This window comes from Balaenoptera musculus, chromosome 11 (assembly GCF_009873245.2).
Source record: "Balaenoptera musculus isolate JJ_BM4_2016_0621 chromosome 11, mBalMus1.pri.v3, whole genome shotgun sequence".
Taxonomy (NCBI): domain Eukaryota; kingdom Metazoa; phylum Chordata; class Mammalia; order Artiodactyla; family Balaenopteridae; genus Balaenoptera; species Balaenoptera musculus.
Genome location: NC_045795.1, coordinates 24,558,145 through 24,582,691, shown reverse-complemented (window position 1 = coordinate 24,582,691; position 24,547 = coordinate 24,558,145). Strand labels below are relative to the sequence as shown.

The following is a 24,547-nucleotide window of genomic DNA, read 5'->3' as shown; positions in this document are numbered from 1 at the left end:
CAGGTGTCAATGGAGGCCAGGCCTGTAAAGCGCAGCGAGGGAGGGTCTATCCTGCTCCCTGTCACCCCCAGCAGCTGTTCTCGGGACACAAGAGGGATTTAGTAACCATGGGCTTGGTCACACTGAGCTGGGGACATGTGAGGTGCCACCAAGTGGCTGCCAACGCCAGAACTCACAGCACATACCTGCCCACAGCCAACTGGACGTACTGCTTGGAAGGAGGCAAGGTGGACAAAAGGAAGCATCCCGACACTGGCCAAGAGGTGGGCTCTGGCTCAGGCCCCGTTATTATCAGTCCTACACTGAGCCACTTCCTATCAGCTTCATTCCCTGGATTAGGGGACAGAGGTGTCTTCATGTGAACTTGGCATCTGTGGAAGGCAGCCTCTAAGGTGGTCCCCAGGGATCCTCTCCTGCGCTGGACCAGGGCTGTGTATAGGGCCAATAGAACACAGCAAAAGGGATGGTGTGTCACTTCCGGGATGAGCTTTCCGTAGCTGGTAGGTCAAGTGGCCACCTATCAGCAAGGTAGTGTTACCCCAACAGCTCTGGCCCTTTCTCTTGTAGAAAGATCCATATGACACCCACTAGGAAGGCTATCATCATAAAGACAGACACAATTGTTGGTGAGGATATGGAGAAATTGGAACACTCATACATCATTTGGGATTGTCAAATGGTACATCTGCTGTGGAAAATCGTTTGGTAGGTCCTAAAAAAGTGAAACGCAGAGCTATCATATGACCCAGCAATTCTATTCCTAGGTATATGCCCAGAAGAAATAAAAACCTGTACACAAGTATTCACAGCAGCATTATTTATATTAGCCAAAAAGAAAGGGGGGGGGGGTAAAAACCCAAATGTCCACCAACTGATGAATAAATAAAAGGTAGTACATCCACACAATGGAATGTTTTTCAGCCATAAAAAGGAATGAAGTACTGATACACGTTACAACATAGATGAACCTTGGAAACATTATGCTACGTTAAAGAAGTCAGACACAAAAGGTCACATATTACACGATTCTGTTTTATAGGAAATGTCCAGAATAGGCAAATCCATACAGACACAAAGTACATTAGTGGTTGCCAGGGGCTGGGGAAGGGGAGGATGGGAAGTAATTGCTGACGTGTATGGGGTTTTTGAGGTAATGAAAATGCTCTGGAATCAGATGCACTTAAATTAAAAATAAACATTAAAAAATGAGAGATACTTAAAAAAAAAAGCTTTAAAATTCTGCACACTCAAGCTCACTTGTAGAAATCCTTATACTAAGGAAATAAAAGCAGATGTGCATTAAGATTTAATTATAAGATTGTCATCAGTGATATAAGCAGCAGAAAAATACCCATTTAAAAGTAACTTGCTACATAAATTATGGTACAGGCATACAAACAGTATGCCATCATTAAAATAAAGTCACTGGGCACTTATTCCAGAGAAAAGATTGACATGCACACAAAAACCTATACGTGAGTATTCACAGCACCTTTATCTATTATAGCCCCAAACTGGAAACAACCAAGATACTCTTCAACAGGTGAATTATTAAACAAATAGTGGTACATCCACACCATGGAATACTTCTCCACAGCAAAAGCAACACACTTCTGATACATGTAACAACCTGGATGAATCTCTAGACTTAGTGGAAAAAAGCCAATCCCTTTATATAACACTTTTGAAATGACAAAATTATAGAGATGGAGAAGAGATGAGCAGTTACCAGGGGTCAGAGATGGAGTGAAGGCAGGAGGGAAGCAGATGTGGCTATAAAAGGGCAACATGTGCTGATGGAAACGTCCTGTATCTTTTCTGTAACAATGTCAGCAACCCCATTGTGGTACCAAACTACAGTTCTGCACCATGTTACCAGGGAGGGGGAACTGCGTAAAGGGTACTTGGGATCTGGGATCTCTGTGTTATTTCTCAGTTATGAACCTGAAATTACCTCAAAATAACAAGTTACATTAAAAAAAAAAATCCACAAAAGTGGAAAACAAACCAATAAACAAGACTAAGCATTTGACTTTTTAAAAAATTCAACCCCCTCACGCCCCCCTTGCACCTCCCACTGACACACAGTTGTGACTTTTTGGCATCTGTTAATGAGTTCTGCTGGAAAGGAATAGTGTGAACTATCACCTCATTCATGAAAGCTTAACCCTTCACCTAAATGCTAGAGTTTTCACTACTTTAATTTTCAGAGCTGTCTGATTTAGCTTCCCAGTAAACGCTTATTTACCCAGACTACTCAGGCGACAGGAATACTGTTTGACCAGCCTTATGTTCTGACTGACTTCAAGGGACCATACCTCTCACATAGGCCAGTTTTCAGAGAGTAAGAAAATCATTAAACATATCAAATAAAATCTTCCCGAATAAAATCAAAGCTTTGATGATTCGGGGGCATTCTGTGATCTTGAAGTGTTCCAGGGGCTGAACTATGAACGCCCAATCCCATTTTACAGAACCATGGACGAGCAGGCATAGATAATTGGGATAAATCTGTAAATCTATTACGCCTCTCTGGTTTAAATAAGAAGTTCCTGCCATCCGTTATTTCCGTGCCGCTTTCTATTTTACACAGAACATAGAAAACTTTAGGTATCATCAATAGTTTTGAGTTGTCAGATCCTAGATGTTTTTTTTTTTTTTAATTTTATAGCTACTTTTATTTTTATGTATTTATTTATTTTTGGCTGTGCTGGGTCTTCGGTTCGTGCGAGGGCTTTCTCTAGTTGCGGCAAGTGGGGGCCACTCTTCATCGCGGTGCGGGGACCGCTCTTCATCGCGGTGCGCGGGCCTTTCACTATCGCGGCCCCTCCCGTTGTGGGGCACAGGCTCCAGACGCGCAGGCTCAGTAGTTGTGGCTCACGGGCCCAGCTGCTCCGCGGCATGTGGGATCTTCCCAGACCAGGGCTCGAACCCGTGTCCCCTGCATTAGCAGGCAGACTCTCAACCACTGCGCCACCAGGGAAGCCCCCTAGATGTTTTTTAAATTTCTATTTATTTATTTATTTACGGCTGTGTTGGGTCTTCGTTTCTGTGCGAGGGCTTTCTCCAGTTGCGGTGAGCGGGGGCCACTCTTCATCGTGGTGCGCGGGCCTCTCACTATCGCGGCCTCTCTTGTTGCGGAGCCCAGGCTCCAGACGCGCAGGCTCAGTAATTGTGGTTCACGGGCCCAGTTGCTCCGCGGCATGTGGGATCTTCTCAGACCAGGGCTCGAACCCATGTCCCCTGCATTGGCAGGCAGATTCTCAACCACTGCGCCACCAGGGAAGCCCTCTAGATGTTTTTTGATAAATGAAAAATATGAAGAAAAGCTTACTTCATTATGAAAAATAAAAACTGCTTTCTTCCATCTTTTGGGTCATTTTCTTATCAATCCAATGAAAAACAGAAAGTGGTGAAGAAGCACTTTTATAAAGTGGAGGAGTCCTACCATTCTGTGATTCCGGTTTCCTGGGTGTGTGCAGTGTGGGCGCAAGTTGTGCCCTGCAGGGGGCCTTGCTGCCCTCAGGACAGGAAGGAGCCTTCCATGTCCATAGCTGCCCAGAGCACAGACACTGTCTAGCAAGGGCTGTGGGGACTTCTATAACCCTCTCTCAAAATTCTCCAGTTAAGATTAGATCTCTTCCTAGCAAAGCTTTTCTCCTTTTCACCTAGTGCTACTTTCAACAACCGTGCCACTGTGTTTAAAACCCCCTTGACAACCATTAAAGGTGAAATAACTGAGAATTAGGCCCTAAAGTGATTACATTTTAGTGGAACTCCAAGTAGTTTAGCAAGTCACATTAATGTAAATGAATATTCTGACTGGCTAATAACAAGCTTTTCCTTTCATTTCAATTCTCCCCAAGTACCAATATCCAACTCCAAGCTGTCATAAAAGCCATTTTGCCGTAACAGAATGAAGAAAGGCAAGCCAGTGATCAAATTAGCATGAAAATTAGGTACCCACCTACAGCTGGAACACCGAGGGAGTGACACTAACAGATCTGAAAATGAAAATTAAGGACACAGTTAGGAGGGGCAAAAATATTTATGTATAGAACTTGTAAGGCACTGCAAAGTAAAGGAGCTGTTACAGTGGAGGATTACTGGACTAAATGTCAATATTATGACATAGTATGAGTGTGTTTCGTGTTTGGTAATTGCAATCATTGTTGCTTTTGTTCTGGTCATCCATTTACAATGCTTGGTGTCAGTCTATTTATCTCTTGTAAAAATAAAATACAGTGTGTGTGTGTGTGTGTGTGTGTGTGTGAAAAAAAAAAAAGAACTTGTAAGGTATCTTTCCTGAAGAAGTCAATCAGGTGAAAATTTTAGGAAAAGAACTGAGGCATATAAAACGGCATATACTGTTTAACAACATGCCTTTCGTGAGCATCAAATGTGTTTAAGGCATCACGGTAGGTGGCAGAGATAGGGAACGTGATCCTTCCCCCTAAACTAAGAAATCTAACTATCATCCAGCTGGAATCCACATTCTTAGCTCATTTAAAAACACAAATGTTCCGAAACTACGTATAAAATAGATAACCAATGAGAACCTACTGTACAGCACAGGGAACTCTACTTAATGCTCTGTGGTGACCTAAATGGGAAGGAAATCCTAAAAAGAGGGGATATATGTATACAGATAGCTGATTCACTTTGCTATACAACAGAAACTAACAACACTGTAAAGCAATTATACTCCGATAAAAATAAATAACCCCCCCACCCCAAAAAAAATCCCACAAATGTTCCAAGACAAGAACATTTAATTGGGGGGGATAGATATAAAAGGATATATAATATCCTACTTTGATTTGGAAAAGCTATCACATTTTCCTAGACAGAACCAAATAAACACACTTAACTTGAAGAAAACTAACGGGACTACAGAAGCAGTGACATGTTTAAAATGTATTATGGTTTTCCCCAATAATTTTCTTCATATACATGAACAATTTAATATATGCCCTCAGGCTGGAGAAGGAAAGGAAGAGTGTCTTGGTCAGCTTGGGCTGCTGTAACAGAATACTATAGACAGGTGGTTTAAACAACAGACATTTATTTCTCACAGTTCTGCGGGCTGGCAAGACCAAGGTCAAGGTTCATCTAACCCTTCCCGAAGGCCTCACCTCCAAATATCATCACACAGAGAGTTAAGGCTTCAGCATATGAAATGGGGGGTGAGGGCACACAAATGTTCAGTGTATAACAGAGGGGTGGTTTTGAGAGGGAAAGGGAATGACCGTAATTGCTACTTTTAGAAAACCTAGTCTCTAAGGTGAATCATTTTCATTCATTTACTCCCTCAAGTTATCAAAACATATTATCTCTACTTTACAAAAGGGTTGTGTTCCAGATGTTACTTTGTAAACTAGTCATCTGGCCTCTGGAAAATTCTATTTTCTGTATTCTATTTTCCATAGAAATAATGTGAAATTAGCAGTTCTGGACCTTTTGGGGATCTCACCCCAATTGTAAAAATATGATTAAAGCAAAGGTTAAAAAAAAAAAAAAGAAAAAGTGAAGGTGACCCTCTATCCCCAGATGACAGAGAATTTGGATAAAATTGACAGGCTCCCCAAAATCCTAGGGACCCTCAATCCCCAAATTAAGAACCCTAGCTATAAGTAGTTGACAGATCTCCAGATGGGCCCTAAACTACTTAACTCATAATGAAGTGGTGCCTATGAGTATAGATTCTCACTATTTCTACACGAAAATAATTTCATGTAATATGTATAATGTGAGTTACTACCCTCTGGGCTCTGACACTTAACACTGTAATATGATCTTTGGTAAGCTGTACAGACCCCGGTTCCCTGGACTTTAAACACGTGTGTAACGATGCATACACCCCACGGGGTTGTTATGAGATGATATGAAACGCTGGGGCAATGCAGGGGCACTTCAATTCGCGGCAGCTGCTTTTATGATCCTGGAGCACACAGTCACCGCACCGTGGGAGGCACTGGGACATAGAGCCACAGGACACACACCTGCCTCCGGAGAAGTCAGTCTCGCTAGGGAGAAATGATAACTAGCAAGCTGAGGGAGATGCCTTGACAAAGCACGTACCGATTCTACGCAGGGACCGGTGGGTCACAGTCACGTGTAAGGCTTGCCAGTGGGAGATGGGACAAAGGGGAGGGGAGAGAAAAGTGAAAACCCATGTTGGAGAAGCAGCTAAGGGCTCTACTGGTTGATTTTAAACTGGGGGCGGGGAGTGAGAGTGAGGGTGGGCGGGAGGCTGGAAAGAGAGTGATATCAAGGTCAAGTCAGAAGACTTGACTATTGGCCACAATAGTCCACACAGGAGATGGAGGACACCATGAGGCCACGGCAGGGCAGGGAACCAGGGGCCACAGGAGGGATGGCGGGAAGGCGAGGGGAGGGAGAGGAGGAAGCCCCAGTTCTGGTTCTGACTCTGCACCCTGCACGCAGTGCTATCCTATGAGTCAGGGAGCACAGGGACAAGTAGGAGGGAAGAAGGGAATAGGGAAGGTTCTGACCATCTAGAAATGTACCGCCCGGCCACCGATTCTGTTCATGACAGATGCATCGTGCCTGCTGAGTCAACAGGCAGGCCATGTGTTGTGAATTACTGGAGTGCAAATCAGTGAACATTCACTGTAGTGATGTGTTCTCTTATAGGGAAAAATCTGCAAGATGAACTGTGCACTGAGTGAGTAATGTTAAGTATAAGAAGTTCAAGCTTAAGCTAGGACCTAAGCCACGCATTTGTTTAGGGATTTATGCTCTTCTTGTCCTAAGAAAACACTAAGCCAGCTACACTCCAACATGAATTACACACTTCAGGGGGTTGAATTATTTAGCAAATTGCTATTTCCCTTCACTAAATGGTCTGCTAATGACTGCCACAAAAAAGCTTTCCAAAGTCACTCTCCCATCACAACATCTCTCTGCGAGAATCTGAAAACCACTTAGGACAGCGCAGGCCACCATTTCAAATGATTTTTCTTATTTTCAAGTCCTTTTCTTTGAAGAGCATCATGATGACAGCAAGAGCAACTGACACTCAGTCCTTACTACGTGCCAGTCTTTCTGCTATAAATTTACAAGGATGATCTCACTTGACCCCTCACACCAGCCCTTTCCCACATCCCCTTTTCACAGGTGAGCACACTGAGGCAGAGAGCAGCTAAGTCCTTTATCCAAGGTCATGCCAATAGCAGGCAGAGTGACTCCACAGCCTGCTCTTTTAACCACTACACTCTAGTTCCTATGTTACACTAAAAATAAAAAAGGGATGTTTATTGCAGGAACTTGAAAAAATAGAAGAGGTTTTTTTTTTTTGGTTTCATTTTAAGGTAAAAACAAAAAGCCTCTGAGAGTGTGGTAGAATTCATGTCCCTCCTGCCATTTACAAGCAGAGTGATCCTGGGCAAGTTAACCTCTGAAAGCCTCAGTTGCCTCACCTGAAATATTCCCTTCAAATGGGAGTAAAAATAATACCTATGTACTCAGATGAAATGGTTCGTGTACAGCATTTAGCACAGAGCTATCCTAGTATTATATAATAAATATATAAATAAAATATAAATATATTCCACTATTCTGTATGCTTTAAAAAAGCATATACTGGGCTTCCCCGGTGGCGCAGTGGTTGAGAATCTGCCTGCCAATGCAGGGGACACAGGTTCGAGCCCTGGTCTGGGAAGATCCCACATTCCGCAGAGCAACTAGGCCCGTGAGCCACAATTACTGAGCCTGCGCGTCTGGAGCCTGTGCTCCGCAACAAGAGAGGCCGCGATAATGAGAGGCCCGCGCACCGCGATGAAGAGTGGCCCTCCGCTTGCCGCAACTAGAGAAAGCCCTCGCACAGAGACGAAGACCCAACACAGCCATAAAAAAAAAAAAAAAAAAAAAAAAAAAAGCATATACTTGTATAATCTTGCATTTCAACACTGCAGCAATTACTATCTTCATGAACCTAATCTGAGTTTTGGAGCAATATTTATACAAATGCTTTAATTATTCCCCCATTATTAGTCATTTAGTCTGTTTCCAAGTTTTTACTATTCTTTTTAATAAATTTATTTATTTATTTATTTTTTGGCCACGCTGGGGCTTTGTTGCTGCGCGCGGGCTTTCTCTAGTTGTGGCAAGCGGAAGCTACTCTGTTGCGGTGCGTGGGCTTCTCACTGTGGTGGCTTCTCTTGTTGCGGAGGACGGGTTCTAGGCGTGCGGGCTTCAGTAGTTGCAGCACACGGGCTCAGTAGTTGTGGCTTGCAGGTTCTAGAGTGCAGGTTCAGTAGTTGTGGCACACGGGCTTAGTTGCTCCGCGGCATGTGGGATCTTCCCGGACCAGGGCTTGAACCCGTGTCCCCTGCACTGGCAGGCGGATTGTTAACCACTGCGCCACCAGGGACGTCCAAGTTTTTACTACTCTTAAATAATATTGTGATGGCCATCTCTGCACGTAAAACTTTAGCCGTATATTAAATTACTTCCTTGAATGAGATTCCCAGAAATTGGCCAATCATGTCTAAGGGTCTTCATATAACATATATTGCAAAATTTCTTTCCAAAACATTTTCACCTACTAACATTCCCACCAGCAGGGACTATGTGAACAGCCTGTATAAACTGCACCCTGGCCAGGATTGGGTAATGTCATGAAGGAAAAAGAGATTTTATTTTTTTAGTCTAATACAAAATGCTCTATGTGTATATTAGAAATATAAATCATACAGAAAGCCCAACAGCTGAATAAACATTGAATATATGTATAAAGAGTCATTTTTGGCTAATGGTCATAAAAGAAAAATGAATAATAAATTCTGTGTATCTTCTACTTAAGAATTGATTTGTGGGGGCTTCCCTGGTGGAGCAGTGGTTGGGAGTCTGCCTGCCAATGCAGGGGACACGGGTTCGAGCCCTGGTCTGGGAGGATCCCACATGCCGCGGAGCAACTGGGCCCGTGAGCCACAACTACTGAACCTGAGCGTCTGGAGCCTGTGCTCCGCAACAAGAGAGGCCGCAATAGTGAGAGGCCCGCGCGCCGCGATGAAGAGTGGCCCCCACTTGCCGCAACTGGAGAAAGCCCTCGCACAGAAACGAAGACCCAACACAGCCAAAAATAAAAATAATAAATAAATAATAAATAAATAATTTTTTAAAAAAAGAATTGATTTGTGAATATAAGCTGGAATTTAATTGGTCACTTATGTTAAGAGTTTTTCTTTCTCTCAGGTTATTAGTAAATGGAATTGTCTGCATTCCACAAAGATCCCCCTCAAACCCAGGAACTCAGTCTAGTTACCAATTTTTAAACCTCTAAGAGAAGCATTCGTCTTACATACACAATAGTGATCCTTGAGGACAGCATGCATTTAAAAAGCACAGTCCAAGCATTTGTTAAGTATCTATTTTGTCTAGGGACATGGACTGTTTTTAAAAAGTGGACTCTACAAACCCAACCACAAAGGAGCTCCGCAAAGCAACAGTAAATCCGCTTCTAGTAACAGAGGCTCATAAAACTAGCTTTTAAAAAGCCCAATGTTTTCTGTATTTAAGAACTTGAATTAAGATGATGCTTCCAGGTGGTTTTTAACTGTGTACGTAACATTTTGCAGAAGACAGGGCATTGTTTGCCCCTCAGTAGCCAAGTCAGCCAAATCCAGTTTATGTCATTAGTATTACTATCAATAAAGCATCATAAAACAGCTTGATTTTTCCAATCCCATGTGGAGGCGCTGAGTGAGCAGTTAGAAAAATATTTTGACTTGTTCACAGAGAAAGTTCATATGCATTTCACAGGATACAAATGAGAAACCCCAAGGTGTCCTCTCGCCTGCACTTTTCAGCTCAGTCACCTGCATCCAGAACAAAAAAGGTTGAACCCAAAGTTTCAATTTAGAATAAACCAACTGCTACTTGGACCATAAAAATCCTCATAACGACAAGTGGTCCACCATCGGGGGAAAGGAAATTCTGATCAGCAAAATGTCAGGCAGGCAATGAGATAAGCTATACAACAAGGTCTAATAGGATGAAATGGCATTAACTCTGGCCCAATTTATCCCAGCATCAAACAAATCTCAGATCATTACAGACTGTAACGCCTCATGAATGAGTTAAGAAGACTTCGTTATGAAATCATAATATTCTTCCTTTAGAGAATCCCTGGCTTCAGGGTGGTAAGATCATTAAAAATAGAGAACACAATGATGATTATCTGAATAGTAACTAACACTGAACGCTCAGTGTGTGCTAAGCGTCACTCCAGGCACCCTCACGTGCACCACTGGATTCAATCTTCTCAGTAACCTTGTAAAGGGTCTTTTCCCTACTTTACAGAGAAGGAAATGGAGGCTCGCGTACTAGAAGGTACTGCACACGATGACAGAGCCTGTACTTGGTTCAGGGGATTCAAACAAAGCTCTTAGCTGCCTCTCATGCTAAAATCTGACTAAGTTTAACTCTGCTAGGAAAAACTAAAGTACATCCAACTGGCCACCTACAGATATCTATAACACACTACTGGGTTCTAAGTAACAATCTAAGGTTTTGTAAGGAACGATTTATGCCCAAGGCATCCTAACACCAAGACAATGGTGTACAAAACCAGAATGTCACTGGACCCATGGTTACTACTGGTTACAATGTTTATGGGACATACACTTGATTTGGTTTTTCTTCCCCATTCAAATGAGTCAGAAAGAAGGTTGGTGGCCTGCTCACAGCATCCATGAGGTCATATTAAATCTCAGGTAGCAAGCCTGCTTAGAAATGACAGAAAAGCAAATAATGGTGATAATGTAATTTCAGTGAGGCTATAAGCTGAAAAAAATCTCAAGTGGAAACTTCTGGTTTAAGTGCCCTGGAGGATAACATGATACGGAACGAGAAATGTGTCCACCACGTGCAGCACTGGCCAGGATGAGTAATGAAATGAGTTCCCAAATCCCTTTAAAATATGGATATGCAGCATATAATTAAATCAGTATGGATCTATCTCTAGATATTACATCAACTGACGTAATTAAAAATACACAATTTTTTTTTAGAACCTGGATATACAGTTAAAAGATTTAAAAAATAAAGAGACCCATGGCAATGAGTTTGGGATAACGATCTAGTCTTAAACCAAGACCGAAAGCTGAGGAATGGGCTATCATAAAATCAGAATGTCTCCATCTCCAAAGAGTATCAAGAAGGAGAAGCATTAGCTTGAGGTTTGACACAGAACTTTCAGAGAGTACAAACATCAGAGAGGGCCTGTGGGGATATTGCATAAATAAGCACCTCCCCCCACCCAACAGCTGGGAGTACAGATTAACCTGAGGCCAAGGACTTTTTTTGGACGCTGATAACCCCATTCCCACACAGAGTGAAAAAGGTAGAAAGGCACTGTGCCAAAGGTCGCTGGGTCTCCTGACTCTGCCCCACCCCTAGGCCCAGTTCCAAGGTGAGGATCCCATCCTGGGGTTAAGTTCCATCAGGAAGGTCAGTGCTCAAGCTCATCCTCCAAAATGCCATTTGCTTCACACTCCATTTACCACCAACCAACCTCCTCGGGGTTGGATGTCCTGTCCAAGAACAAAACAATGTATGGAAAGCTACAGCAGAGGAGAATCATGTGGGTATTACTCTTCAATCCAAAACAAACTCTAGGTTAAGATACCCATTACTGTGTCATAAACCAGCATATGATACTTACAGCCAAGTGTCACATCTTATCTATTTCAGTACCCATATCTTATCTATCACTTACAGGAATTTAGGGTGGTTATGAGCCCGCTATGGATACGTATGTGTGCCAACTATGTACAAGCACTCTTCTTGATAGAGTGGGCGGGAAACAGTCCACAACTGCCTAACTTATCTGGAATCACATACACACAGAAAGTTAATACCACAAGAGCACCCAGTAGAAGAGAAGAAGCACCAAAGCGGGGAGCACTGTGGGGAGGAGGGAGAGACTCCCCAGGGGAGCGGGGCTTGGACCAACCCTTAAAAGAGCAGTAGGTATGGGTAGGCCAAGGGATTTGGGAAGGGTATTCCAAATGACGGACATCATCCAAGGAGCAGAGGGGGAAGGGGGCCGCCACACTTTGGGAAGAATGGAGCGGTCACATGATTGACTGGCACACGATATGATTCCACCTTCACCAGAAAAGCGTCGGCAATGGTTCAAAACACATTAAAACATGTGAATGCTCCATAAATGTTAAATGAATTGATTCCGAGCAGTGGATCAGGGCAGACTTCACACAAGTGGCATGGGGCCAGGTTATTAAGGGTTTTTACAAGGCGGAAGGCCTAGGAGGCAGAATGCTGATGGGTGTTTCAAGCTGAAGCACACCATGAAAGGAGGCGTGGAAGCGTGGAAGGATACGGCAGGCAGGAGGCAGCGCACCTGGGCAACAACGTCATCTCTAAGCACGCTGATGCTCTCCCCTGTACCTTATATACATCCACCTCTCCCATCCGCACCACCACCCCAGGCCGTGTTCTTCCATGTGGACTCCCAGCTGGCGAGCCCCGGGCATCCAGCCCTGTCCCCTCCCATCCATCTCCACACACTGCACCAGGGCCACCAAAAGTTACAGGCCCACTCCTGCCCGAAGCCTTTCAACAACGGTGTCCCTTGTTCTTTGGATACGACCTACAATCCCTCATTTGCTTAGAGCCCCTCCATCACTGGCTCACACCTGCTTCCAGCCCAAGACTGCCCTCCCCTTGTGCCCACTGCCCCGATCACACCCACCTCCCTCCACCTTCTCCTTTCTGCAGGCACGTCCTATTCAGGGAAAGCTCCCTCAGCCTCCTGCATAAAGGTCCCTCTGACCTCACCTCTGCATAAAGGTCCTTCACTCAGACAAACATTCCCTGACTCCTCTTCCCCAAAGCCCCAGGTTTGGTGAGGTCCCTCTGTTTACACTCTAAATCACAGCCCAGATATGAACGAACACGGAGGACCTAAGTGCTCGAGGACAAGGGCTGTGTGTATCTGCTTCACAGGGACCATCAGCTCGGTGCTGGGCACACGGGGGTGCCCACTGCATATCTGGGGGATGAGTGCTGCAGGGTCAAGAGGCTGGAGAGCAGGCTGGGGACGAGATAGGGAAGACCTTGAAAGTCCTCTGACCTTTATTCCATGGGCAGTCGGTGAAAACAGCTGGGGCCCCAGGCAGCCTCGCCAGCAACGCCGCTGCCTCCATCACTGCTCCCGGCACCAACCAGGCGGGCTGACTCCCTTTATGACCTTCATCAAAGGAAGCAGCAAGAAAGGCTGGGGCTGCTTCCCACTCCCCACCCCACGCTGCCCCCCGCTTCTGAGGAAGTCCCCAGAGCAGCAGGGCTGCCTCACCACCCAGCGGGGCAGGAGGACACGGCTTCCACCTCACCTGCCTCGGATGTGCGGTCGGTCGGTTCATGCAGCAGGCGGCACGGTGCCCCTGATCTGCGCGCAGAAGAGGCTCCCTCCGCTGCAGATAGGCTCTAACTCAGGGCCCCAAATTTACCCCACTCGGAAAAAGGACATTCCTCCCCCTCTTAAAAGAGGGTCCTCCCCCGCCTGCCCCCACTGGCAGCCAATTCGCTGTGGTGATTACCATCACCTGATCTAGAACTTCGATGCCCATCCGCCCCCAGCGCTGGCTCCTGGGGTGTGTTTCCCCTCAGCCTGGACCTCAGTCGGTCACCCCACAAATACTCTTGACACCACATCTGCCCCTGTGGAACCTTAATCCTCAATAAATCCAACTGGCCGAACTGACTCGTTTTGCTGAGATTCAGGCTGTCAATATGAATTCCCTGAAACTCCCTCGCCTTCAAATGTCAAGGCACTTGTTACATGCTACAAGTGGATGAAACTCCAAACATTATGCCAAGAAGCCAGACACAAAAGGCGACACTGTATGATTCTGTTTATATGAAATATGCAGAATAAACAAATCCATAAAGATAGAAATATTAGTGTTGCCCAGAGGCTGCAGGGAAAGGGCGGGCAGAGAACGGCTGATGGGCAGAGGGTCTCCTGTGGGGGATGAAAATGTTTCAAGATTAGACACAGGTGGCTGGAGCACCACACTGTGGGTGAACTACATGCCACTGAACTGTCCACTTCAAAATGGTTAATTTCAGGGACTTCCCTGAGGGTCCACGCTTCTACTGCAGCGGGCACGGGTTTGATCCCTGGTCGGGGAACTAAGATCCCGCATGCTGCACGGCCACAGAAAAAAAAAAAAAAGGTTGATTTCGCAGACTTTTGCTTGAAAAAAAAAAAAATTCAAATACTTAAAAAAAACCCCCAAAAAACAACCTACTCTTTCCCCTCTCAATTCATAAAGGGAGGCTTAGCATCTCCTACTTTCCTGCCTCCTTCAAGAATTGACTATTCAACTCCACTTCCCCCTTTACCTTCAATTTCCTCTCTCTGTAGGATCCTTTTATCAGCTGACAAATCTGTTCAAGTCTCCCCAACTTAAAATCCTTCCCCTTAACCCTATTTACCTTTGAATCTCACCTAGAACCACTTCAAGATCTCATAAAAAGCAGCCAATATCAAACAGCCTTCACTTTTTTAGCTCCAATATTCCCTCTAGTTCTGTTTCCGGCAGTAAGGCAGTCTACAGATGCTGAAACCTATGTGCTACTTCTAAAATTGACAGATAAAATATACACAAAACTTATAAAAATGAATGGACGAACCTGCAAGAGACGCTGAGGTCAAGACTGAGCAGGGCATGAGTCAGTAAAAGGAAGCTGTCAGACACCCTGGGAGTTGCACGGTCTAGAGAGACCTGAGCCACACATGGCTATTTAAATGTAAATTAATTAAAAGTAAATGAAAAAACTCAGTTCCTCACTTGCATTAGCCACACTGCAAGTGCTCTGTGACTGGTGACGACGGTACTGGACAGTGCAAAATATATCCCAGAGAAACACCTCAGCATCTGGAAGCGAGCAGCTCAATGTGCACTGGCACCTCATTCAGACATCACAGAACCTGAGGTTATAAGAATCCTGAAAGAAGTCCCTAGAGTAAAGGAAAGGGGAGGCAGATGCCGGGTTGATGAGTCCCCAGAGCAGAACTCTACATGATCAGACACATGAAAAATGCCAGAAGAACCTTTTTGTAACACAAGAATATAAAGGTTAAATGGTTAAATAGAACAAGGTGGAGATGTGGGGACGCGATGCAGCAAATTTTTATTAAAGCAAAAGCACTGTCCAAAATCAGCAGTAACTAAAAAAAAGGAAGTTAAGTAGTATCTATCAAACAGGCATGAACAAAAAGGAAATTAGCTATTTATTTATTTATTTATTTATTTATTTATTTATTTATGGCTGTGTTAGGTCTTCATTTCTGTGCGAGGGCTTTCTCTAGTTGTGGCAAGCGGGGGCCACTCTTTATCGCGGTGCACGGGCCTCTCACTCTCGCGGCCTCTCTTGTTGCGGAGCACGGGCTCCAGACGCGCAGGCTCAGTAATTGCGGCTCACAGGCCCAGCTGCTCCGTGGCATGTGGGATCCTCCCAGACCAGGGCTCGAACCCGTGTCCCCTGCATTGGCAGGCAGATTCTCAACCACTGCGCCACCAGGGAAGCCCGATATTAGCTATTTTTAAAACTATTCCAAAAGACAGCCAATCTGAAGGCCCAAATACAATAATGTATAGATGGCAAAGAGAATGGGCGGGGGGAAAAAAAAGAAATGAACATCTTGAACATCTAAAAAGGTATTTACGGGATTTCCCTGGCGGTCCAGTGCTTAAGACTCCGTGTTCTACTACAGGGGGTGCAGGTTTGATCCCTGGTCCGGGAACTAAGATCCCCACATGACGCGCCACGTGGCACACATGCATTCATACATACATAAGTAAGTAAATAAATAAATAAATAAATAAAAATTTTAAAAAAGGTATTTATGCCACACTGAGACCTTACTCTTGATTTTTATTTTAAAAGCTGACCACTAGGGCTTCCCTGGTGGCGCAGTGGTTAAGAATCCACCTGCCAATGCAGGGGACGAGGGTTCGAGCCCTGGTCCGGGAAGATCCCACATGCCGCAGAGCAACTAAGCCCGCAAGCCACAACTACTGAAGCCCGCGCGCCTAGAGCCTGTGCTCCGCAACAGGAGAAGCCACCGCAGTGAGAAGCCCGCGCACTGCAACGAAGAGTAGCCCCCGCTCGCCGCAACTAGAGAAAGCCCATGTGCAGCAACAAAGACCCAACACAGCCCAAAATAAATAAAATAAAATAAATTAATTAAAAAAAAAACCATCAAAAAAACCCTGAACACTATAGTTCTCCAGTAGAGCATCTATGCAAGCAACCAGCATATTCAGAGGACATAAATTTACTTTTAAATATTATCCTACCGAAGTATGGTACCTACAGACCTACAGATACATTTATTTGATAAAATGACCAAAACCAGTCCACCTGATGAAGTTCACGTACAAAGGTGACATTCAGAGATCCTCCTGTGACATAAATCAAGAAATTTACTCAGGCAGAAGGACTCAGGAGGCAATAGCTGATGAAATAAGACACCCCCTCCCACCCCCGTGAAGGATGTTTTCATAGCCAAGCAGAAGGTTGGTCCTTATTTTAAAATACAATAGGCTATAGTAAGAACAGGGGTTCTCAAAGTGTAGGCCAGACACCTGAGGGTCCTTGGGTCCTTTTCAGGGGTTGTATAAGATCAAAACTATTTTTGTAATGTTACTAAGAGATTACTTTTTCAATCTCATCTCTCTCTTCACTGTTAAGTGACCCAGAGGCTACATGATGTGTGATATCTCAAAAGATTGAATGCAGAAGCAGAGAAGAGGAGCCAGCTGTCTTTCATTAAGCCAGATACCAAAGTGATGGGCAAAAACAGTCAAATGTTGTCTGGTTTCACTAATTTCTTTTTGTTTGGAAAAAAATATTTTTCATAAAAATATAGATAATGTTATCATGTAATGGGCTAATTATCATTTTTAAATGTATTACTATTTAAAATTATTTAAAAATAATTTAAAATCAATTTCTAATGAATAAATACCAATAGATATAACCCACATAAACAAAAGCTCTGAGGTTCTCAGTAATTTTTACAAGTGCAGGTCCTAAGACCAAAAAGTCTGAGAGTTGCTGTATTAAAAATTGCATACAATCCCACTACTGGGCGTATACCCAGAGAAAACCATAATTCAAAAAGACACATGCACCCCAATGTTCATTGCAGCACTATTTACAATAGCCAGGACATGGAAGCAACCTAAATGCCCATCGACAGACGAATGGATAAAGAAGTTGTGGTACATATATACAATGGAATATTACTCAGCCATAAAAAGGAACGAAATTGAGTCATTTGTTGAGACGTGGATGGATCTAGAGACTGTCATACAGACTGAAGTAAGTCAGAAAGAGAAAAACAAATATCGTATATTAACGCATGTATGTGGAACCTAGAAAAATGGTACAGATGAGCCAGTTTGCAGGGCAGAAGTTGAGACACAGATGTAGAGAACAGACATATGGATACCAAGGGGGGAAAACTGCAGTGGGGTGGGGATGGTGTTGTGCTGAATTGGGCGATTGGGATTGACATGTATACACCGATGTGTATAAAATTGATGATTAGTAAGAACCTGCAGTATAAAAAAACAAACAAACAAAACAACTAATACTAAACTTTCATTGGGTTATCTGTATGGAAATATGTTAATATAAATGTTTCAGACATTACGTGAAATTTCTAAAAATCTTATATGTTCTGGTATAATGTTATAAGTCATAATTCTAGTTATTACTTTAAAATGTATATCTCAGAAATAACTAAATTTCCTTGTCAATTACACTACTATGAACTTTCATCAAATCTTTAACCGTGAAAAAAAAAAATTGCATACAGAATTTTTTCCCCTCTGTAAGGTATTATCTCTTAAAAGACATAAATTTAGCTTCTCAACTTAAAGGCAAAATTCCCAAATATACCTCAAAAAGAGCCAGCTAGGGCTTCCCTGGTGGCGCAGTGGTTGAGAATCTGCCTGCTAATGCAGGGGACGCAGGTTCGAGCCCTGGTCTGGGAAGATCCCACATGCCGCGGAGCAACTAAGCCCGTGCACCACAACTACTGAACCCACATGCCGCAACTACTGAAGCCCGCGCGCCTAGAGCCTGTGCTCCGCAACAAGAGAAGCCACTGCAACAAAGAGTGGCCCCCGCTCGCCACAACTAGAGAAAGCCCGCGTGCAGCAACGAAGACCCAACGCAGCCAAAGATAAATAAATAAATAAATAAATTTAAAAATAAATACATAAATAAAGTGCAAGTGTGGAAAAAGCTTGTGGCGAAGGGGGGTAAAAAAAAGCAGGTCCAGAAGTTTACTCCTGACTGTACCCGTCCTGTAGAAGATGGAATCATGGATGCTGCCAATTTTGAGCAGTTCCTTCAGGAAAGAATGAAAGTGCATGGAAAAGCTGAGAACCTCAGAGGAGGTGTTATAACAACCGAAAGAAGCAAAAGCAAAATCACTGTAACTTCCGAGGTGCCTTTTTCCAAAAAGTATTTGAAATATCTCACCAAAAAATATTTGAAGAATAATTATCTACATGATCGGTTATGCGTAGTTGCTAACAGCAAAGGAAGTTATGAGTTAACGTTACTTCTAGATTAATCAAGATGAATAAGAGGAGGAAGATGAGGACTGAAACTCAGTTATCTGGAGTATTTTATATGAATTCTTAAATAAAATTTAGGAAAAAAAAAAAGAAATGTCTGAGATGGACAATGGGTTGGGTAGGTGGGTGAATACTTGAATCCATGGGTTAAATCACCCACTGAGATTGGTTTTCCAACAGTACTTTGCAACTATTCACGTACATCTTGAATTTCGGGAAGCACTTTAAAATATGCCAGTCCCATTTCCTAAAAGACGGTGAACTCAAGCATGGAGCTCTGTACCAGGGCTCAATGTAGAGCACCCACCTCACCTTTCTCTGGGTCGCTGAGCCTCTTCCAAACCTACCGCGCCTTGCAAAGAAAACAAAAAGGATCTGTCATAACAAGCCCAGTACATACAGCATTCTCCTGGGTTCACGAAGTCCTGAAACACTGTCTTTAAGAGGGTATTTGGAGAAGTTCCGACCTGTTTCACAGGACAACTGCCTTCTTGGCTGAAACAGACTTGCAGACAATGGAAGGCCGCACAGATCTAGATATGAGATCCTCTGCAAGCCTCTAACCGGTCCCTTAAAGACCCAGCTTAAACAGGCCGAGCTCTACTTCAACCCCATTTCTAACACACAAATCAGAATGCAATTGCAAATAGCTGGGAGACAAACATTTAAGAGGCTTTTAAGCAACATTTTGTGCTATGGGCAGCTACTTATAATTCTAAATCTGACTGCAGCCTGATGTGATCACTTGATTAACTGACGTGATTACTTGAATATTCAAAATAAATTGTCATGTTCTCCAAGCTAATTCATACAAAATATACAAAGGCAGCGTTACAGCTTTGGTTGAAATTAAAAGAGGGTGGAGAAATATAATTAACAAAGATAAGTTATGCACCCCCCTCGAGAGAAAATGTCTTAGATATTAATTCAAACCTGTGTAACATAAATAAGGGTGAGACACGAAAACACATTTCTTTTTAAAAACTCAATCTAAACCTCCATATTTTATAACTGTTGTTCAGGTGTGTGTGTTGGGGGGGCGGTGGGAATGGGAGGAACAGGCAGAGTTAAAATGTGTTTCCAAAAGAAAAAAGCCTGGTACGATGTGGCATTTTTAAAAGCAAACACAACCCAGCAATCAATCTATCATCTCCTCTACAGAGTGTCTAAAGCCAACAGTTATTTTATCACCTGGTTACATTCCATGTTAATATATAACTGTTCTGTGAATTTTGTGATCCTCGTATTTTAGGAATTATGGTACTTAACAGCCATCATAATGTTGTCAGACCTAGTGACCCACACCCAGAAAGAAAATGAGGAAATCCTAAAAGAGTAAGAATCCCAAGAGAACTGAAGGGCTGGGGAAGGTGTTATTCTGAACAGTCCGAACAAGCAGCCTTTAACCAGGCCTGTGTCAGAATGACCCAGATGTTCTCAAAACACACAGGATGTACACCTCTACTCAAGGGAGACCAGACAATCTGCAGATGGAGGCTCCCTGGGGGATGTGGGTGCCCTTCCCTCCCAACCCACACCCCTCAGGTCTTATATACCTTGTAGATCAAACCCAGGCGGCGGCGCTGGGGTCAGACAAGGAAACCGACGCTGGATGCCCTCAATCAGTCTGGGTTTGAACCCGGCCTCTGTCACCTGCTAGCTGGGGGGCCTTGAACAAGTCACTTAACCTTTCTGTGCCTTAGTTTCTCATCTGTAAAACTGGGGTACCTACCTCATGGGGGGATTTGGTGAGGCCAAAATGAATTGACAGATGTAGAGCACCTTAGAAAAGCACCTGGCATGTAGTGTATTTAGCACCCACAAAACAGCCTCATTCCCTTCATAAGTTGAAAACATTGCCCAACTGCAGTGTCATTTATTCTTCTGAAGAGCATGATAACAAGACTGAGTCAGCTGAGTAAACAATGCTTCAGTGAACATCCTATCCTCTAATAGAGGGATTATTTTTTAACGACGCTCATCAAATTAAGTCAGTCCCCTACTTAACGTTTATGTATAATACCGATAGTCTGGACACCCTCCAAAGGAGGCACAGGTATTATCACCTGCAAGTTCTACACCGAAGTCTCAGAGGTGGAGTGACTGGCCTGCCGGAGCCTGCCCAGCCTTGTGGGTCAGAGCTGGATCCCTTTCCTGTGCAGCTGCTAACCTGAAAGGCCTCTTCTCCAATCCCCTTCCTACAGCTTTGCTAACTTTAAAAAAAGCACAGTAGATACTCTTAATAAACGCACCTCAGATCCACAGAAGAGCTAAACATTCGGAAGTTCTGTAAGAAGTAAACTCAAATTTTCACAGAGGTACATATCAGCTCACAAACAGGGCAGACAGAGGTGTCAACAACTCCTGTAGATATTAAGGTAATGTATTTCTTCTGCCAAAACCTGAAGCAGAGGTACCCTGAATGCTACCCTCAAGGGACGTACAGCGCACGGCCAAACTTCCCAGGGAAGCAAATGAATAATTATTGAGTTCGGTGTCATAAGAAACTATTCTTTGGGGAAGGAGACATTCACAACAATTACTCTGTAGGAGTGTGTGCTATCCCAAGACAGAAGGAACAGGTACTCTGGGGTTCAGAACAACTCAGATAAAATAAGGACCGGAGTGGCCAATTCTCCAGTGTGGCTTTAATTAGGTCTGTTTAGTATGCACTTATCAGAGATTAGCTCTGACACAGTAAAACTGTTGACAATGGGGAAAGAAAAGGGCAGAGGGCGTGTGCTAGCAGGAGGGCGTGAACCTAGTGTCAGGATTGTCGTTCGAAACTGCAGGTGTTTCAAGAAAATGGTTATTCTAACTGCAGAAAGCATGAGAGTCCCAGCACTAAAAATCTTAAGTGAAAAATTATTTCCTAAATCCCAGTCAGCAAGAAAACATACATCAAACAAAAGGTGCCAAAGTCTAACTTAAGATACAAGGAATACTGAGACATCGCACACAACTGTGCTTAAATAGGAAGGATACGGATTCAGTATTCCTAAAAACTCACCAAGTATGAATATTTTCAATCCAGGGGCCACACAATTCTAAAAGCAAATGCATTCAAGTCAAATAAAAGTGTCCCCATAGAGGAAACGTGCCAGTGGGAATCAAAGAGCTCGGTAATGATAACATTTATGGGTTGAAATCGGGATCAGATGGGAGGAGGTATTCTATGACAAAAACTCAAAATGAGGCCAGTCTACCTTCCTGAACAACTCACTTTGCTAGGCCGGAACATCTCCAGCGGTTACGTTTAACCTCTTAAGGAGAAAACTGTTAATTTCCATCACTGATTCTGACATCTACCTTACTGAGACCTAAATGATTTCAACTTTCATTCTCTATCCCTAGTCAAACAGAAACAAAGGATTTGCTCTCGGCAAAAGTGAAAATAAAAAATTTTTGTTCTGAGACAGACTTGAAAATCACCTTGGTGTAATTGTTTATTTTTAAAGAAAGGGACCAATGCCCAGGGTTGATTTTCTTAAGGCCGATGGCAAGTTTAGGATAGGGAACAGGGCAGCCGGGCTCAATACAAGGATGAGGCACTCTACCTGAACCACTGTGCCTTCCAAACCTCTCAGATTACTTCCGTTTTAATAACAAAGAAATATGCGTGTGCTTTACCATAATCCTGTATTAGGAGGCAATGTTTATTTTAATATCTCTTACATGAGCTGAGGTAACTCAGTGGGTGAGAGGAGCCCAGAGGCCTTGGTTCTCACTCCTGGCTCTGCCAGCAACTGGCTCCATGAGCTTCAGCAATACTGAGACTTTGCTTTTCTCACCAACAATACTTCATTAAAAGCTGGGAAGCATCCTGATTTCAGTAATATTAAAATGCGAAAGAGGGCTTGTGTGATTTTACCATGCCACTGACTGTAAGCTGCATCTCTACCCAGATATGTTAAAATGTGAAAAGCTGCCTGAAAATGGATGAAATGTGGTGGAAACACACACCTGTAAAGTGGCGGACAAACACCGGCTGCAAAGAGGACCGGGGACCCGAGAGGGGGAGAAAGGGCCTGTCCGGATGGAACGTGGGCCCTTAAGATGTTTCCACCTGGGGCTTCCCTGGTGGCGCAGTGGTTGAGGGTCTGCCTGCCAACGCAGGGGACACGGGTTCGAGCCCTGGTCTGGGAGGATCCCACATGCTGTGGAGCAACTGGGCCCGTGAGCCACAACTACTGAGCCTGCGCGTCTGGAGCCTGTGCTCCGCAACAAGAGAGCCCACGACAGTGAGAGGCCCGCACACCGCGATGAAGAGTAGCCCCCGCTTGCTGCAATTAGAGAAAGCCCTCGCACAGAAATGAAGACCCAACACAGCCAAAAATAAATTAAAAAAAAAAAAAAAAAAAAAAAGATGTTTCCACCTGAGGACAAAGCCTCCTCCCTCTTCCCCCACGACACCGCATTTCTTCTAACTCCCAGGCCTGAGAGCGCCCTTCCTCTTGCTGGCCCTCAATCCAGCTGGTCTCCAAGTTGTGTAGATCCTGTCCTAGAAACATCCTCATGTGATTAGCTCGCTCCAGTCTGTGCTCATGGCTGTGGCTCCAGGTGAGGCCTCACCACTGCCCTGGCCTCCAACAGCCTCCCAGCCCACCCCCACACAGCCCCGGTGTCCGTCCTCGCCAATCCCCGCCACGCACTCAGACCACACTCATACTCTTGGAACACAGGATTCACAATGCACTCCTTCTGGTTCAAAAGCTTCAGCGGTCCTGTTACCCAACGTCTCAGGAAAGACAGCAGGCTAGTGGGTCAAGACCACCCAGGCTGGAATGCTTTGTGATCTTGGGCAAGTCTAAAACTTCTGAGTCTCCATTTCCTCATCTGTAAAGTGGGAAAGCTCACAGTACCAATTAATAGTACTTGAGATAAATCCACATAAAAGGGCTCAATGCAGAGTTTGATACGTAATAAGTTTAATAAATGTTAGCCCTTATTATTATCAACAACTTGCCTTTCTAACCTTTCTTTCTACTTCTGCCCTATTAGCTTCAGGCAACTGGGCTACTTGCTTTAATGCCCAATGATTCACTTGTTTGCTCTCCAAACTCCCTCTCCTAGAATGCCCATCCTCTGACCTCTGTGCGCCCGTAAGATTCCTCTATGACAGGTGAAGTGAAATTCAAATATTGATTCAGTTCTCTTTCATTTAATCCAATCATCTCTTTGATGGGGCCTGACATCCTTGGAGGCCCTTATAGCCGACACACCCCCATGTCCACAGAGGCCCTTCCTGAAAGTGTAGTTAGCGGCCAGGTAGGTGAGATGAGATTTAAATCCACTTCCTCAGTTTGGGATGGGCCCCAGGTTATCAGATTTCATTGTTCTAGTTATTACTTCAAGTAACCATGGCCAAAATCAATCACCTCAAGGCCAAGGACCCTCTTTGGAAGGTGGTGGGAAGGGAAGTTCCCACTTGAGAATATGGTAACAAGGGGTCCAGACTAGCTGGCAGTCATCTTGCAAAATCAGCCTATGGACATAACCAACATCTGAGGAGACTTCAGAGAAACAGAGCAAAAGTTCTGCCTACGGGACTTTTCAGGTCAGATGGTCATTTAAGCCCATCTGCATTGGGCTTTCTGTCTCTTGCACGAAAAACAGGCCTATCAGTGCTAGGCACTGATACATCTAACATGGTGAGTTCTGCCACAAAGCTTTCCCAGAAACAGTGAGACAAGCCCCCTGGAAATCTGCTTCTGATACCCTTCTAGTCCAAGGTACAGATTAAGTATGGGTATAAAAGGATTAAAGTGTAAACTCATTCAGGAAGCCCTTTGGAGTCAGAAACTGTCGTTCAGCTTTGTATACAACCTCTTCCCCCAAGACACACACACACACACAGTACACACTCAGTAACTGACAAGTCAATAAATTAATAAAGA

General features: G+C 44.1%; 1 protein-coding gene and 1 pseudogene across 2 annotated transcripts in view; one reads left to right on the top strand and one right to left on the bottom strand.

Moving 5' to 3' along the window:
- The window catches only part of ELOVL5 (ELOVL fatty acid elongase 5), a 62,822-nt gene that overhangs the window by 35,328 nt on the left and 2,947 nt on the right, over positions 1-24,547 (bottom strand). Inside the window, exon 2 of one of the 2 annotated variants that reach the window (XM_036868825.1) lies at positions 3,967-4,004. The exons of the other annotated variant lie outside the window; for it this stretch is intronic. The gene's annotated coding sequence lies outside the window, so the exon portion shown is untranslated. The remainder of the gene's footprint in view (positions 1-3,966; positions 4,005-24,547) is intronic. 2 annotated transcript variants of the gene reach the window in all.
- Positions 13,609-18,998, top strand: LOC118903558 (annotated as a pseudogene).